General features: G+C 47.3%; 1 pseudogene; it reads left to right on the top strand.

The window, feature by feature from the left end:
- Nucleotides 1–4879: 4879 nt before the first annotated feature.
- Nucleotides 4880–5672, top strand: LOC117801408 (annotated as a pseudogene).
- Nucleotides 5673–6565: the final 893 nt, after the last annotated feature.

Here is a 6565-nt window from a genome sequence, read left to right as displayed (position 1 = left end):
TGCTGAGCAAGAAGCCTAATGCAGGGACTCTATCCCAGAACCCTGGGATCATGACTTGAGCAGAAGGCAGATGCTCAACCAGCTGAGGCACTCAGGTGTCCTGATCAATGGAGTGTTATCTCAGGTCTGTCTCACAGCGGGCCCAGTGGGTCCCCAAACCCATCCTGTGCTTATTTCCCCAGTTCAGAGTTCATAATAGTACTGACATAGTTAGCAGCTGGCAGAAGCCCCACGTTGGTTTTCTGACCTATGAAGTGGTGTTATTACAGTGTGAAAGGCCAAGTAGAAGCCACTAAGAAGCCACTAGGGCTGCCTCTTACCTAGGAAAATAGTAAACCAAAAGCAGTGCTGAGGTCCTGGAGGGATTGCAGAGATTAGTTCCACCGTCAAGGACTTGAAGGGTGCAGAGATGGTGATTCCCACCACATCCCCATTCAGCTTGCCTATTTGACCTTGGGGATGGATGGATCTGGAGGAAAGACTGTGGATTACTGTAAGGCTAACCAGGTGGTGACTCTAATGCAGCTGCTGCCCCAGATGTGGCATCATTGCTTAAGCAAATGAACACGGCTCCTGTTAGCTGATATGCAGCTATTCATCTGGCAAAGGCTTTTTTCCTCAATACTCCTTGGACTCAACCACCAAAAGCAGTTTGCTTCCAGCTGACGAGGCGAGCAATATACCTCAGGGGTGTAGGAGCTCTCCAGCCCGATGTCATAATTTGGTTCACAGGAATCTCTATTTCCTTTTCCTTCTACAAAATATCTTAACGGTTCATTACGCTGATTATGTTAAGCTCATCAGACCTAATAAGTAGGAGGTGGCAACTATTCTAGACTTACAGGTAAGACATTTGCATGTCAGAGTGTGGAAAACCAATCTCTGACAAAGATTTAGGGGCCGCCTACCTCAGTGAAATTTCTAGGGGTCCAGTGTTGTAGGGCATGTCAAATAGTCATTCTCTCTCCCTCTCCCCTTAAAAGATATGCAATTCCGTATGGGTAGTTGGGGTTTTTATAACAGCCGAGCCACAGCATCCACTCTCCACTGGCGGCACCTAGAATCCTGGCAGGAAAAGGAGGAAAAGGCTGGGTTTGCGTGGGGTTGCATGGGATGCCAAAAAGTAGAGGTAGGGTGAAGGGATTATAGGAAATAGCCCCCATGGAAGATAGTCCAAACTTTCAGACACCTGTGAACTCAATCCTTGTGATTTTTTTCCCCCAGAGAAATCACAACAGGAGGATAAGCATAATCACCGCTAACATGTATTGAGCGCTTACACCTTGCTGGACATCGTTCTGAGCCGTTGCCTTTTCACCCCGCATGGGGTGGATACTCTATCATCAACTTCCTGTTTCTTTTGAGAAGTAAGGCGTCTTGGAAACTCACCAAGTTGAAGTGGCAATTGGAAGCAAGCATGCCCAGTCCGGAATCTAGGTGTATAAACCCCACACCGCAGAGGACAATTCGCTCGTTTTCCCAAGTCCGTCGGCAACGCTGCGCTCACGCTCTTCCCAGCCGCCCTGAGCGACTGCAGTGAGCCCCCGGGAAACCAAGGTTCTGGGGGGTTCCAAGCAGAAGGGAAGAAGCTCCCTGAGGAGTTCCTCAGGGCTAGAGAAATCTGGACCCATAGGAGGCCTAAGATAATAGGTGAGTTTGGAGGTGGGAACGTGCGGAGGAGCAACGCGCAGATACCAGGGGACTCCCGGAGAAGGGATCCGAGCGCGGAAGGGCCAGGGGCCACTGAGTACGGGCACTTCCCCGCTATGTGGAGTTCTTGGGGCCGCTGGCTGCCGTCGTGCTGGATCTGCTGGAAGTCTAACAACCCGCCACCTCCCACCCGGCTCGGCATCCGTGCGCGCGGGAGACCCCGCCGCCCGCCCCGTGCACAGCAAACCAGGATACCGAGGGTCCCCGCGCGAGGACCCGCACAGGCCTCTCCCGCTCCAGCGCCTCGTCCTTCCCCATCAGCCAACCAGTAACATAAGTCAGAAATAAGGATTTGAGCATTTTCGTATAATTTTATTAAGAAAGCTAAAATAAAATCTCCCAATGTCTATGAAGGCCAAGTTTACACTGATCAATTATAAGGGATCACTGCAGCATCGTTGCTCCCGAGAGAATCCTGCCGTGAAGGCTCGCAGAGGAAGTCTCAGCGGCCCGTGGGACCCAATCCACTCGAGGGGAGGCTCCTCTGGGCAGGGGGAAGATGACGTTCTGAAGAGTCCTCGGGCAACCCTCCCCCTCTGAGACGCCCGCGGAGAGGGCTGCAGGGGCGGCGGGCACCAGGCTGTCCCGGCGGGCTCCTCTGGCTGCTCGCCGGTCTTGGGGCTTTGAGGTCAGGGCCGGTGGCTCTGCCCCTGCCTGGAGGTGATCTGCTTCTGGGTCGGTGTCTCTGGCAGTATCCGCTCAGAAGCCCGCAGGGCCTACAAAGCAGCTCCTGGTTGAAGTCCTCGTCGTCCCAAGAGAGTTGGCCGAGCTTAGGATAGAAAAGGAGCGGCCAGGGCCCAGAGTCCTCAGAGTTCAAGATTGGCAGCGTGCTTGGTCCCTGCACTGGCTTCGCGGAATCCCAGGCCTGGCGCACACAGCGCAGTAAGTTCGGCTCCATTGCCTCAGCCGCGGAGAGAATGCCTTCAGGGACTCCTTCCTTGTCTATTTATATTCCCCTTGGCTCTAAAGCACCCGCCGAGGTTTTTAGGCTGGGTGGTGACGTTTGCTAAGGTGTGAATTGCTTCAGAAGACAGAGCCTGATGAAATTAACGGAAAATTCAATCATCTTGCGTGGAATTATCCGAAATTGAGCTTTGTTGACTGATAAGATTAAATATTGGGTTTTTTTTTTAAAGATTATTTATTTGAGAGAGAGAGCGAGCACGAGGCGTGGGGGGGGGAGGCAGAGAGAGGGAGAAGCAGACTCCCCACCGAGCAGCGATCCTGACGGGGGCATCGATTTCAGACACAAGCGACTGAGCTACTCGGGTGCCCCAAAAAATTGGTTTAAAAGAAACTTTAGGTAGAGGGGCTTGGTCAAGACAAGCTATTTGGAAGGTTACTCTTTTATTTAAAAAATCCTATGTGCCTGACACTTTTAGGTAACTACATCCATTGATTCTCATGGCCCTTATGCTTGGAACAAACCCGCGGATTTTACTGGGATGACTAGAGTGAGAACTGGCCTTCCCTGCATGAAATCACACTGCTGGTTAGTGACAGATGTCAGACTCACACCCTCGTCTTGTATTTGTATGTTTCTAAGTTAAAACACAATTTCAGCCAGCGTGTGTGATGGGGAGGGGTCAAGGTCTAGGGATCCGATGCACACTGTTTCTGTTCAAGTTCGGTCCATCGTTTTTTCTTTTTGCTTTTGGCTTGGGTTTTTTGTTGTTGTTGTTGTTTTGTTTTTGAGATTTTATTTATTTATTTGAGAGAGAGAGGGAGAGAGCTTGATCAGAGGGTAGGGCAGAGGGAGAGAGAAGCTGACTTGCCGCTCAGCAGGGAGCCAGAAACAGGGCTGGATTCCAGGACTGGGAGATCATGACCTGAGCCACCCAGGCACGCCTCCATTATCTCTATATATGTGACACTCAGCTAGTTCCTAGTCTCTCTTGTTCATATATTTTCATCTGTGGACTGGAGATAAAACTTAATATTTTATAAGGTAGTCTTTATGATTAAATTGATAACAAAGGCTAAGTAATCAGATATCCCTGGCAGAAAATAAGTTGTTCTGTTACACTTATTATTTTCATTGTCATTATTGGTGATATGGCCATTGATATAGACATAATATCAATGAACAAAATATAAAATGTTTTTTGCATGCATTTACTCTTGGTGGATTGCTTTTTCCTAAATGTATCATATCTTTGGTGAAATTGCATACTATTACATACTTCCTCAAGAGTTTCAGCCCTTCTGTTGGTAGATTTGTCAGTGCATCCATGCCTACATTTCCTTAATCAGATATTTATCTTCAATGTAACAAACTCAGTTTAATTCAAAGAGGTTAACAAGCATGTTTTGATCACCTGCCATGAACAAGGTGCTGTGATTGGTGCTGCACATTCGGAGTTGAAGAACTGGTTCCTGCTTTTGCAGAGCTCGCATTTTAGGGGGGAGAACAGAGTCACAGTCAAGAAACCATGAGGATACAGCCAGCTCTTATTCCCTATAGTGGTTGATTTCATGCCAGGAAAGAAAACTTGTAATTTTTTTTTTTAAGATTTTATTTATTTATTTGACACAGAGAGAGACAGCCAGCAAGAGAGGGAACACAGGCAGGGGGAGTGGGAGAGGAAGAAGCAGGCTCCCAGCAGAGGAGCCTGATGTGGGGCTGGATCCCAGAATGCAGGGATCACGCCCTGAGCAAAGGCAGACACTTAACGACTGTGCCACCCAGGCGCCCCAGAAAACTTCTAATGTTTGAGATGACCCCCACCAAAAACAGTCTTTTCACATGAGCTGAGGAAAAAAAGACAATGGTAGAGGTAAAATGAAAAATAAATAGAAAAAAAAGAGGATAGACAGTCAAAGCCTAGAGAGGGGGAGAGAGAGGAAGAGAGAGAAAGGAAGAGATTGAGTTGGTGGTTGTGGGGAGAAATAAGGAAATAAAGAAAGAATATGAAAGTGTGGAAGCTGTGGTCAAGGGAGCCAACCGCTCTAAGTTGAAGGGGTTCATTGGAACAACATAGAATCTTTGCGACTAACTCAGGGCATGGGATAAAGATACTCAAGACAGAACGTTCCACTGGGCTGAGTATAAGAGTGGGACAGGGGAGAGGTTGCCCGGAATGGTTCCGGTTTACGTTTCGTGTCCTTGTATAATTATTAAAAGAGCTCCCTTTCACTGTCAAAAGCGTACAGGGTGAGGATAAAATTACATTGTCTTCCTAGTTCTAGTCATTTTGGTTTGAAATAGGAAGGAAGGCGGAAGTAAAACGAGGGGACCCGGTGAGGGGCGTTCTAATGGGCCCCGTGCTCGACTTCCGGTAGCCCGAAGACACTAATTTCGAAACGTGGATATAGGCAAGGGCATCTTTTCTGTTTCAGCAACAGCTGTGCTAACAAGTGAGACGCGGTTTCTAACTTCTCTTGGTAACACTGAGAAGCAATAGTAATTCCTGAAACCATCAAGAAGAAAAATGTCAGTGACACTGCATACAGATGTAGGTGACATTAAAATAGAAGTCTTCTGTGAGAGGACACCCAAAACTTGTGAGAATTTTTTGGCTCTTTGTGCCAGTAATTACTACAATGGCTGTATATTTCATAGAAATATCAAGGGTTTCATGGTTCAAACAGGAGATCCAACAGGTAAGTTANTACAGTATTTGGAAAGGTAATAGATGGTCTGGAGACTCTGGATGAATTGGAGAAGTTACCAGTAAATGAGAAGACCTATCGACCTCTTAACAATGTACACATTAAGGACATAACTATTCATGCCAATCCATTTGCACAATAGCTGTAACAGATCTGGAGAAATATTTGGCAGACTATTCAAGGAACACACCTATTGTAATTCACCCAGTTTTAATTATGTCAAAAGATTACATCATCCTTCTGCCTGTTTATAGCTAAGATCTTCTATGAGTTGGTGGTACCATGGGGGCCCAAACAGCTTTTATTGCATTAAAGCATATTTTTTACCGTAAAAAAAAAAAAAAAAAAAAGAGTGGGACAGGGGCACCTGGGTGGCTCAATCATTAAGCCACTGCCTTTGGCTTTGGTCATGATCCCAGGACTCTGGGATCAGCCCCGCATAGGTCTCCTTGCTCAGCGGGGAGCCTGCTTCTCCCTCTCCCTCTGCCTGCTGCTCCCCTGTTCGTGCTCTCTCTCTCTGTGTCAAATAAATAAGTAAAATATTAAAAAAAAAAAGCGGGACAAACATGGGTGCAACATCCATATTCCCCTTGAAGGCTCGGCATGCTGCTCACTGGATTTGGTGCTGTAGAACCTTCCCTGAGAGTTGTTTGAACCACGATTGACAGCTGATTTCTACCAGAGAGGTTAGGGGCAGCCAGTCTGTGTTGTATGTAGCTGCATCAGAAAGAAGGCACTACGTGAGAACCAGCAGTGTGGCCAGCCTGCAGATAGATGATCAGCACCATTCTCCACAAAGTAGGCATCACCTGGATTCAGACAAGATCTATTCATTACACAAAGTTGAGGTGTCTTAAAATCTCTTTTAATCTATGAGATCCTCATCTCTTTTACTTTTTCCCTTTCATTTTTGTGAAGGACAGCGTATGTCAAGTACAACATCTCACCTATTCTTTAAAGTTTCGTTTGTCAACAACCTTTCTGAACATCAAAAATAGGGACGTTCCCCTGACCCTGTGTGCTGGCATGGAGCAAGTTCATCCTTCAGTCTTGGGCATGTGGAACAGCAAGGAATTATCTAGGTAGTTACCTAGGTGGTCATCTTCTCAAGACAAGAATGAGGGGATTTCAGGGGCACCCGGTTGGCACAGCGGTTAAGCGTCTGCCTTCACGCTCAGGGCGTGATCCCGGCGTTATGGGATCGAGCCCCACATCAGGCTCTTCTGCTATGAGCCTGCTTCTT

Source organism: Ailuropoda melanoleuca, chromosome 3, assembly GCF_002007445.2.
Source record: "Ailuropoda melanoleuca isolate Jingjing chromosome 3, ASM200744v2, whole genome shotgun sequence".
Taxonomy (NCBI): domain Eukaryota; kingdom Metazoa; phylum Chordata; class Mammalia; order Carnivora; family Ursidae; genus Ailuropoda; species Ailuropoda melanoleuca.
This window is presented reverse-complemented; position numbering and strand designations above follow the sequence as displayed.